At 35.5% G+C, this 11,531-nt stretch overlaps 1 long non-coding RNA gene across 1 annotated transcript; it reads right to left on the bottom strand.

Annotated features, from left to right (window-relative positions):
• Nucleotides 1–1,519: 1,519 nt before the first annotated feature.
• LOC105272745 (uncharacterized) lies at nt 1,520–3,011 on the bottom strand. The gene is made up of 2 exons (XR_892824.1): nt 2,816–3,011; nt 1,520–1,950 (listed from the first exon to the last, which is right to left on the bottom strand). It is a non-coding gene; the product is annotated as an uncharacterized lncRNA (long non-coding RNA).
• Between the last annotated feature and the right edge of the window lie 8,520 nt (nt 3,012–11,531).

Below are 11,531 nucleotides of genomic sequence, written 5' to 3'. Positions count from 1 at the left end.
AAGCTAGTCTCAAGTCTGGTGGCCAAGGGAGGCCCGCACGTTATCATCCCAAAGCTCAACCAGGCTTGAGCCAGCCTTGGATGCCAATCTCGGGCCTTGTTTAGCCGGGGTTGGGCCGCCCATCACCCAAGCTTGGGCCAATTGTCAATTCCTGCCTGGGATATAACATAAAAATTAATATTTAGAAAAAAAACACGTACTAATAAGTGGCCATTCAATTTATTGCTGCATGAAATTTGTTACGAAGTTTTCTACTTTTATTTTATAAAATGACAGAAAGCAGCAATGAAATATGCTCACCAGTGAAACACCAGATTGATTGGTGTTTACCCATTCTTTCGTTCAATGTACGATGAGATGCTTCAATCACGTTATTGGTACGTTTTTTTTGCGAGAAGACTGAAAAATTTTTTGGTTCCACTTGATTTAACCATCAATCCTCATAATAATCTAATAGGTTCTTGAACGTCTCTAGTATTTTCTTAGTAGCATTAGCCTTTAGCCAAGCACAAGCAGGACGAATATCAGTCTGGGGCAATAAGGCTAATGCTACCAGCTTTCGGAAGAAACTTTTTACAGTGTACCACTGCTTTAGTTTTTTACAAAATTTTTTGCCTTTTTTCCTCAATCGTTTGGACAACGCCTGCAAATAAGATGAGATGGAAATTGTTTATTGATTTTACATACAAAATCTTATGTACGACGAAGTTACTCACGAAGATTCAATCATGTTTATCTACATTAATTCCAATGACACTGACACATGCATAAAGTGCACATCTAAATGTACAATGAATGCTTTAAACAGATCGAATTTATTCTACCATGAAGATGAAAACTACGTGATGTATAAGTTATTGTCACATGTGTTAGTGCCTCTTTTTTTAGTATGTGTAAAACTATTTTACACAGCAGTCACCAATAAGTCAATAATTGAATTGAACCCATAAATTGTGAAACAACATGGTAACGAATCAGTTATTCTTGTGACAAAGTAATCAGACAACCCATCTACAATCCATCTGCACATGTCTAGATCCTTTTTATTCTACTTTGTGAATAGTTAATATCATTGGGTCAGAAAAATTTTTCTGAACCGAAGTTATTCTTTGTCCAAACTATGGGATATGCTCAGTTTAATAAGCAATGAAGTAAGGGGGGGTGGAGCAAATGGAGCGCCTTCAATCGTCAATAACTTGGGATCTGTGTAGTAAAATCCTATTTTTTTTTATTTGAAGTTCAGTTTTTAACCTTGGAAATGAAAGATAAATTATTCTATTTCATTTTGCCATTTCCGAGTTATTGACCATCGAAAACGTTCCATTTTGCTTCACTCTCACAGTGTTTCAGTGTTATCTTCAAGGATATTGCACATTACGTGAAATTGAGAACAATTGCAACTACTTTTTCTAAAAGATTTTGGTGGTGTTTAGAATCCGAAGTTAATGATGCCTTGTGTAAGATCGAAAGGAAAAAATACGAACAATCATTTTTCACAGAAAAGAGTTAGGAAAGAAAAGAATTTTCTACATCGTTTATTGTTTAAATTATACAATCTGTCTCAGTCCTGCTATGAATTTATATCTGATTTAGATTATTAATGGCCTTGTAAATTATCAATATCCATACCGCATCATCAACTTATCCTATAACTGTCAGGAATTGTCGAACTTTGGGTTTATTCGGACACACGTTAAATGTTGCATCAATGAATAACTCCGTGATTTCTGTCTGTTGAAGAAATTAACGATCTGCAATAATGGGTATTGCTGAATTATCCGTGGCATAAATAGTCTCAACTGTAACATCTCCCTCTTCATAATATCTTAAGTGTTTCCATTTATCGTGGTTCAAAATATCACTGTAATCCTGCAACCAGAATGTCCTGCAATCCTGAAATGAGCTCTTGTTTCACATTTAGTGGAACCACGAAGTGCACACTGATAATAACTGTAACAAGATTAGTTGATTGATAACACTTAATTATTTTTCTTTTATTCGTTTTTTCAGTCATTTTGATGTCCAAGGGCGAAGGTAAATGAGTGGGGGAGAGCGGGGGCAGTTATTGTAGATTCTATTGTCACGCAATGCAAAAAATCGCTTTACATTTGTAGGAAAGTTTGGGCTAATTTATTGTATTATCGTCAGCTCAACAGTTGGGGAAATTATTGTATCAACGAAAATTATGTCCCGCGTTCCTGACGAAAATTAATTAGTTCGAGCGAAGAAAAATTCATTTCTCACGTTAAATGAAATTGCCCGTTAAGCGATATCACTCACTACAGACGCGCCCGGGCAATTCCGAGTGAATTCGACAACGCTCCATCCTGAATAACACGCCGGCGATTGTTTGCTTATGTGACTAATGATGCTAAGTCTCATATATACTGAAGTCAACATAAGTTTTGCCTTGACAACCTACCCCCGCCACATGAATTTTACATAGAAACTCGTGTTTCCCACCCTCTTTCTCGAAAGAAAAACTTATGTTGACTTCAGTATACTAACCAAGCCGAGTTTAATAAAAACATTCAGGAATGGAAGGTCTTTGATCACTAGCTAGTAAAGCATAGGCATTGGTGAAATTACCAATAAGAGTTCTCTTTACAGTAGACTTTCTCATACTTTGCAAGGTGAATTACTTATAAAAAACAAATAATTACTCCTCTCTCCTGAATAAGAACGAAATTGATGTCGAATTTGCAGTAGGTTATTGATATGATGCGAATACTTGCACGACCCATCTTACCATTTTCTCCGGGACGATTATTGGGGTTATAATTTAATGTTGGGTGTATTTAAAAAATTTACTCACATTTGTTTCCTACTACGAGACTTGATAACATACGCATGTCCATCACTATTAAACCCATTAGGAACGCCGTCCTCTACCACGTTTTCCATTGCTTTTTTTTTTTTAATCAGTTTTCCTTATTACCAATTTTATTAGTTTCTATTCTGCACATACTACTGAGAGCTACTGGAATAAAACTATACAACACAAATCTACAATTTCGTCAGAGATTATAGGAATAACGTTATCATATAATTGATTGCCCCCTCTGCCGGTCAATTATAAAGGAACACCTTCGATATTGTTAAAAGTACTGGGAATCCAGATTTGATTCACAGCAGCGATGTACGTGAGGCTCGTTCCACCAGGGCTACATCCTTTTGATAGTAATCATTAGTCGGGTGAAGAGATTCTCCATCAAGCTTTGAAGCATCCATTTCCATTGTATCTCCATGTATAGGCATAGGTAAGAATTTAATTTTTCAAAAACCGCTTTTTCTATTATACTTCGTCAATCAGCATTCTATGCTAATAAAATGATGTAATCTTTTTTGACGCTTTTCGTGAAGTATTAACATCATCAAGACACATCCCTGAAGAAATGAACAACAGAAAAAACAGACCAATGTTAATTTTCCTATGCTCTATTAAGTTGGGTGGGTTTTAACACGTTTTGGATGTGTGTGCTATTTTTTTCTGGTTTATTTCTTCTGCCTACCCATCAAGGCTGTTGGAATGTTTTCACGAAGGCGAAGGGTGCAAGAGGATACTTAGAAATTTATTTTCGAAGCTAATCGATCGATATTATACACTTGTTGACGTTTTCATCTATTGTGGTTTCTGCAATTTAGGAAAGTTGAAAACAAATTCCACAAATAGTCGGAAGATATTACATTCCTTTCCTTTTCACAGTAAAATATCGGGTAAACCTAGGGTATCACTAGGTTTACCAAATATCGATAAATTGTGTTTGGATTTCCAAAAGTGAGTTTCTTCAACTCAAATGATACGGTAACTGAAGAAGTCCATTAATTGATTTTTTTTTGGTCTTTTGTACGATAATATAAAAATACTTACGTTGTGTACGAATAGGTGATCAACTTTATTTAATTTAATCATATTAGAATACGACTTGCTCGAAATTTCGGTACTTCTGGGAAATTGCGTTAGTCCCTATCACGGGCGCTGTTTGCCTAACGCATTACATCCACTATCGGGTGTCTGTATACGGTAATTACTATGGATGACGAGGGTCCATGGGTGAACGCAGGCGAGGGCCAAAATGAGTTCATCAACAGAGGACACAAGTACACCTGTGACAAGAAAAGAGGACAAAAGCAGTAAGTACAGTCTACAAATATTTCAAGAAATATAATCATGAAAATGCTAATTATGAAATACTCACCTGTATACAGTATCAATATTAACATACAAGTACATGTCACATGAATTTGAAGAACCCGTTGGGTTTGCGGTGAACGTCAGACACACAGAAGGAATCTTGTTTTTAGGTGCAACAACTTTAAACAGCAAACTTTACTAAATCTGGTTTTAAGTTCTTCAAAAATTGAATACAACACGTGAAAGTCTCATTTGGAGACACCAAATATAGTACTTCACTTTAGACTTTCAGAACGATATCCAATGAGTTGTTATTTGATTGTACGCAACTAATAATGAGATGTGCAATTTCTCATCCCCTGAAAATTATTGTAGAAAAAAAGTCTTTTGAACGCGTCAAAGTAACCTTTCGAACCTCCAGATGTAGTTTTCAGCGAATCAATTTAACATTTTCAAAAAGATGGACTTGATCGAACCAAAAGATTAAAGTGTAATCTTTAAAAAATTTAGTTTTACAAACATCTCCAATTAGCCCTTATCTAAGTCTGAATTAGCATCCTGTGAAAAAATGAAATTGAGATCGTAAGTCTATAAATAAGATTTCTTCTTTGAGGGGTAGATCAGAATCCTCACATTATTTTTTTTTAATTAAGATTTCATATATGTGAAATATGTATCTCTCCATTATTTCCAATTTGCAATACGAAAGAATTTATCAATTTTTTATGCATATGTCACCCACAGATACGTTCATTGTGCCCAAAAAACTGCCAGAGGTATACTTATTAACAGACAGTTCAGATATAGCAAACGATTCAACACAAATTCTCACCCACCTAGTCTATTGCTTTACCAAATTTGGTTATTCACGCAAGCATTGTATGAGAGTACCATTCATAGTTCCCGATCATTCAGATGTATCTACAATCAGTTGAAAATACTGTAAGTCTTCCTCCTCTTATAGTGAGATGATTTAAAGTAGTTATATTGCGTCTTAAAAAATCAGTTACTGCACTAATATAAGGACTTGCGAAGAGATCATTGTGGCATCGTCAGACCCGAGAACTCGGGAGAAAACGAGGCTTTGCAGGATATTTCGGGATTGGTCGTGAGAGATTTCTCTAATGTGGACCTTCGTTTTCACGAGGAAAGAAATATAACAAAGGGTGCGGATGTCTTTGGGCTCGTCGTCAGCGTGCTGGCCCTATGACCAAAGCATCGGCAGCGCAGGTTCGAGTCCCGACGGTGAAAATTTTTCATCGTCGGAAAATGAACCAGTGCATGTGGCAGTTAGTTATAAGTTAACTAGAGGAAAATGCGGGTAGGGATTTAGGCTGGGATACCGCGTAGCGCGCAGGTACTGGGAAGGGTTGATAAAAGATCCACTAGGGTCATACCATCTGACACCACACATTTTTTATAACAAAGGGTGGGGCAAAATGCACCGGCCGGGCAAAATAGACCGTTGATTTTTTTATAATTGCTGAATTACTGGAGTATTTATGTGAACTTGTCATGCCAGACAGTATGGCATCGTTATTCTCGGAAATCACATTCGAAAATGTCAAAAATTAATTTCAACCTTCCATTTTGTGTAACTAAAAATTTAATTCAAAGAGTACATGAACTTTTGACCATTTCAATTTATGTACATGGCCAGATATACACGGAGAGAAAAATCCTTTAAAAATTGCGTGCCTGTTCCGTAACCTGCCAGTCAAAACAGTATTCAGTAAAAATTACGGAACAGTTCCACATTTTTTCACGGAACGTTCCCTACTCTTTCCTGAACGTTCTGGACTTTTTCCTGAAAGGTCACTGAAAAAGTGCGTAACTGTTCCGTCATTTTTACTGAATACTGTTTTGACTGGCAGGTTACGGAACAAGCACGTAATTTTTAAAGAATTTTTCTCTCCGTGTAGTAGTAATTTTTTTCATATTAAATTTTCGGTGTTTGCATACAAAAACTGTGCTATGAAATTGGATTTTCAAGTTATTCTGGTGCTGTTATACTGCATTATGGGGTTAAAGAAGCAAACACGTTTGTTAACTTTTAAGATAATTTCAATTTTGAAATATCTCTAAGATTTAACGGACAGAAGGCTCATTACACAATGAATATCTTAAAGAGACTGAAGAAGTAAAGAGCTTACGCGGGAAACGTAAATTTTTAAAAATTGATTTTTCGCCATGGTGGGTCATTCCCAGGTAATCTTTAAATGACAAAATAAAAATAAAATGTAAAATTTTTTATTTTTTCTTCGATTAAGTGCAGACCTGTATTATCGGTCAGAATATTAGGAAGGGGGGAGGGCAACTTCTCTGAACTCTGAGCTGTTTCAATAGGTAACGGTTAAGAGAAAACGATCGCCTCCCTTCTCCCACGCGCGCCGACATTGATAAACATTACTAATTCATTAAAAAATACGAATTCTGAACTATTACGATAGTTGAGAGTTTGGAGAAAAGGCTCTTCTTAGCGGAACGAGTTTAGAATTGAACTCTCAAATATTTCCAGGAGTTTAGGGCAAGCTGTGAGTTCGTTTAGAGTTGAGGCTATATCGGATTCTATGGATATTTCTGAGTTGTAAACTTTTGAAAAGAGCTTAGAGTTGATTTTTTAAAATTTAATTCAGATTGTTCATTAACTTTGTGAGGGCTGGGAAGCGAATAGCATATGTCCTCTCAACTCTAAACATTCGGCAAGAGTTTAGAGTTGATTTTTTATTATTTGAGGGAGAATATTTATTAACTTTCTGGTGGGAGGGAGAGGAACAAATGTACTGTAAACTCCAAACAATCGGAAAGAATGGGAGTTGTTTTTTTTTAATTTAATTTGTAATGCTAATTCACTTTCGGTGGGAGGGGGGGCAACAAATGTTCTGTAAACTCTAAACAATCGGCAAGAGTTTAGAGTCGATTTCTAAAAATTTAATTCAGATTGTTTATTAACTTTGTAGAGGCTGCAGAGGGTTGACGAACATATTTCCTCTCAACTCTATAGACAACTCTACAGTTTAGAGTTGAGTTTTTGTTAGTCGAGTGAGAATGTTTATTAAGTTTCTATGAGGAGGGAGTGGCAAGATATGTACAGTAAACTAAACATTCGCCAAGAGTCTACAATTGAGTTTTTGTTATTTGAAAGAGCATATTTATTAAGTTTCCGGGAGCGCGGGGGGGGGGGAGCAACAATTGCACTGTAAACTCTGAACAATCGGAAAGAGTTGAGAGTAGTTTTTAAAAAAATTAATTGAAAAAGTGAATTAATACGAATGAGCGTGTTATATATAATAACACGAGAGTGTTAATTGATTAAATTTTTGTTATTTAATTTAGATTACACATTGCCTTTTTGCGGGGGGGGGGGGGCAACACATGTTTTCTCAACTATACACATTTGGTAGTTGATTTTTTACAATTTAATTCAGATTGTTCAGCAACCTTGAGGGGGGGGAATAACATATAAACTGTAAAATGATTGATATAGTCATCATTTTACAATAAAAATTGAATATCTCCGAAATTAATGGTTCAATTATGTTCATTTTGAATACCATCCATTGTAGTGAGAAATGTGAAACTGAAAAATAAACAAATCGAAATATCTCTAAAACTTTGAATGGACGAGTATATACGTTTTAAGTGATAATGACAGAGGACATCGAAACGAAAATTTTCATATTAAAAAAAAAAGAATTCGTTTAAGACCACATAATCAGTTTACACTACAAATTGAATATCTCCGGAACTAATCAGTCAATTATGCTTATTTTCAATACCGTTCGTTGTAGTGATAAAAGGACAATTTTCTCTAAATTTGAAGTTAATAGCTCGATTTTTGCGCGGTCGAGAGGACGTACATTTTTTTTTCAAATACATAAAAGTGACACTAAATATCATTTTTTTCAGAGTCAACTTTCCTATTTTTGATTGATTCCAATAGAGCCAATCATGGCGAAGAGAATGAAATTCGAAAAAACTGAATACCTTGATTAGTTTTGAAGATATTTCTAAAAAACCATTTATAAACAAATCACGATTTCTCAAAAACGGCTTGACCGATCGAGCTGAATCTTCGTCCATAGTTAGCCTCAGCTCTTACCTACTATTTGACAAAATTTCAAATTTTTGGGAATTTTTTAAATTTTTTTTTGGGTGTGTGGGCTATTTTTTCTTGGGATATTTTTTCCGCATCCTCCCACAGACATTCTCAAAAACTTTTGAATTTTTACATTTCAGACCATTCTACATCGTTTCCAAGCAAAATTACAATTTTTGTTTTCTGGTCGGGATCGGAAGATTGCAATGCTTCCATTCGGAAGCAAAAAAGTTAAATAAGTTGCTTTTCTATATTGCTTCCGAATGGAAGCATAGCAATCGTCCAATCCCGACCAGAAAACAAAAATTCTAATTTTGCTTGGAAACCATGAAGAATAGTCTGAAATGTAAAAATACAAAATTTTTTGAGAATGCCTATGCGTGGTCCTGACCAGGGGTGATTTTTTAGTTAAGAAAACATATAAGTGAGTAAAAAAATTCCAAAAAATTTCAAATTGTGTCAAATAGTAGGTAAGAGTTGAGGCTAACGATGGACGAAGATTCAGTTCGATCGGTCAAGCCGTTTTTGAACAATCGTGATTTGTTTATAAATCGTTTTTTTCGAAATATCTCCAAAACTAATCAAGGTATTCAGTTTCTTTAAATTTCATTCTCTTCGTCATAATTGACTCTATTGGAATCAATCAAAAAGTGGAAAGTGAACCATGGAAAAAGTCATAGTTATTGTCACTTTTGTTTTTGAAAAAAAAAATGTTGTACGCACTCTCACCCGTGCAAAAATGGAGCTATTGACTTCAAATTGGGACTAGATTGTCGTTTTCTCACTACAGGGATGGTATTGAAAATGAGCATAACTGAACGATTAGTTCCCGAGATATTCAATTTTTAATGTAAAATGATCAGATGGGCTATCTCAGAATTGACTGATGTAGGATATGGGCAAATTGAAAGAGTGTTAACTTTGACATTCATTTCACTTTCTATCGAGCATTAAAATAATTATTTTTGTTCACATTGGATCCTTACCTTTGAAGTGTTGCACACACCCACCGAATTATAAGGACTTGAGGATATGGGAAGGGCCAAAATTACTAGCGCGATAAGCTAATTGAGTTCTTTCAAAAACTAGGATTTATTACTCAGATTTGTTTAAAATGATTTTGGACGTTTTACAAGTTCTACACGGTTAGTCGAAATAGTTTCGATTTAGAAATTATATGGCACCTTCGAACACTTCCGTCTGGTTCATCATAATTCCATGAATGAAGCCGTGTTTGCATTTGGAAAATCGGGTTGATGACCGCTCGATTACCCGGAATATTCCTTTTTAATTTTCAATTAATTTATTGCTCTGCATGGAATATTTCCCAAACACAACAGTGAATCTAACTCGTTTTTTTTTTCATCTAAAAAAATTAACGGCGACCAAATCAATTCAAAATGGATGATCAATGGTACCTAGCGTATAGACTAATGGTAGCACGCCTACAGACGGATTAAGAAAATGCAAAGAATTAACTTGAAATGCTGAAAGAATTTATTTAAGTTAATCTAATCAAATAAATAGATGTTTTCGTTCATTTTCCTAATTGGATCTATATACATTCTTAACAAATATAAATTAATAGAAAAAACCATTTGTAAAACCATTCGGAAGCTCGCCATCAATTTATTGATGCCAAAGAAAATATACGCGTACATTTCAATAACTCATCTACAGTCGCATAATTGCTATCGCCTACTTGTTTTCAATTCACATAATTTGAAAAAAACTGATTTAAGTCGACATAGCTTAATCGTCCCAATATGACAAAAAAGATAAGTCGACTTAGCTTTCCAATTGTGGAACAGATTCCAATCTAAGTCGATGAAAATAGAGATAGAATGGTTTATTATGAATTTTACTATTCACACGAAAGATCTGTTCAAATTAATACAAAACTCTTCGATCGGTTTTAGAAAATTTTGAATGGAGCGGACGGAATACATTTTTCGGCTTTCCTGAAAAAAAATGGTTTTTGTCGACTTAACCTGGTTGACCACTTCGCTACAGAATTGCAAAAACATTTTCATCGCTCGCGATTTCCCGAAAATCGTGGGTCATTTCCTTCCCATTTTAGAGGCAATTAATTAATGATTAATTATTTCTTCAACAAAAGGTTTTAGGGGACTTTGTCAGAAAATTTTGGTCTGGTAAATTTCATAAGCAAGATAAAAGTTCTTTTGACACAATTTCCTAGTTCTGTTGGTTTCTGAGCTAATTAATAATTAATAAATTCCCTCAGAAATGGACAGGGGACAACTGGGATTTACGGAATTTTTCCGGTAAAGAAACGCTCTTTCTCAATTACCCTGTAAACAATTGGGTTGACAGAATTTTTGCAGTGATTACTTGTTGTTGAAAATCGAATTTACTACAGAAATAATCTTATGCAAAAATGACGTAAACCCAGAGCTTAATCAATAAATGCTAAAAATCATTGAACACTTTTATGCAATTGTTTGATAAACTACTGGGTTTACCTCATTTTTGCGTTGGATCGTTTTCTTGTAAATTCGATTCTCGATAAATAATAATCAATGTAAAAATCTGATAAACCCCATAGTTTAACAGATAATTGGAAAAAGATTTTTATTAATTGCGATTTTCCGTTCAATATGAAGAAGCGAAAGAGTATTTTCATTCTTTCTCTTTCTCGCTCACGGATGAACGGAAAGCCAGATCCTGCTTTCTGCTGGCTAAAAGAGGACGCACACCAGTGCGCAGAGCCACACGGACGTACTGCCGCTTAACGCTATAGCATCATCGATTGTGGCATTCACCCCAATATTTTCGAAGGGATGCTTCTGATCCAAAAGTGGAAAAGGACTTTTCAGCTCGCAATCACCCCCTGCACACGCTGGTTCTGAATCAGCGCATACTTCTGGGACCCCCTGATGTCAACTCGTGAGGTTTCAACCCTCATGGTTTTTTATTTGTTTTGAAATTCGTCTATCCATTCACCACATAAATATAACACCCCGTATTTTTGCATTTTTATTTTTAATGATCCGTTTTGCTCCGATCGAATTTTTAACTTTTTTTTTAGACGTCATGTATGGCTTGCGGTGAGTTACACGAAAAATTGGAGAGACGAAAATAGTCAGTTTTGAACCGACGTGCGGTGGCCGTGCGGTTAGAGCGTAGGGGGTTGGCACATGAGATTCGTGGGTTCGATTCCCAGTCGGGGAAATGCCAGGGGTTTTTTAGAGATAGAATTCGCTCTAACTTGCACAGGTTTTCATCGTACGAGCGGTAGTCTCGAAAGGGACGACTGTACCTGGCCAAGGTTTTTTC

Source organism: Fopius arisanus, unplaced genomic scaffold (assembly GCF_000806365.1).
Source record: "Fopius arisanus strain USDA-PBARC FA_bdor unplaced genomic scaffold, ASM80636v1 scaffold00261, whole genome shotgun sequence".
In the NCBI taxonomy this organism is placed as follows: domain Eukaryota; kingdom Metazoa; phylum Arthropoda; class Insecta; order Hymenoptera; family Braconidae; genus Fopius; species Fopius arisanus.
Note: the sequence above shows the minus strand (reverse complement) of the source record. Positions and strands in the feature narration are given on the sequence as shown.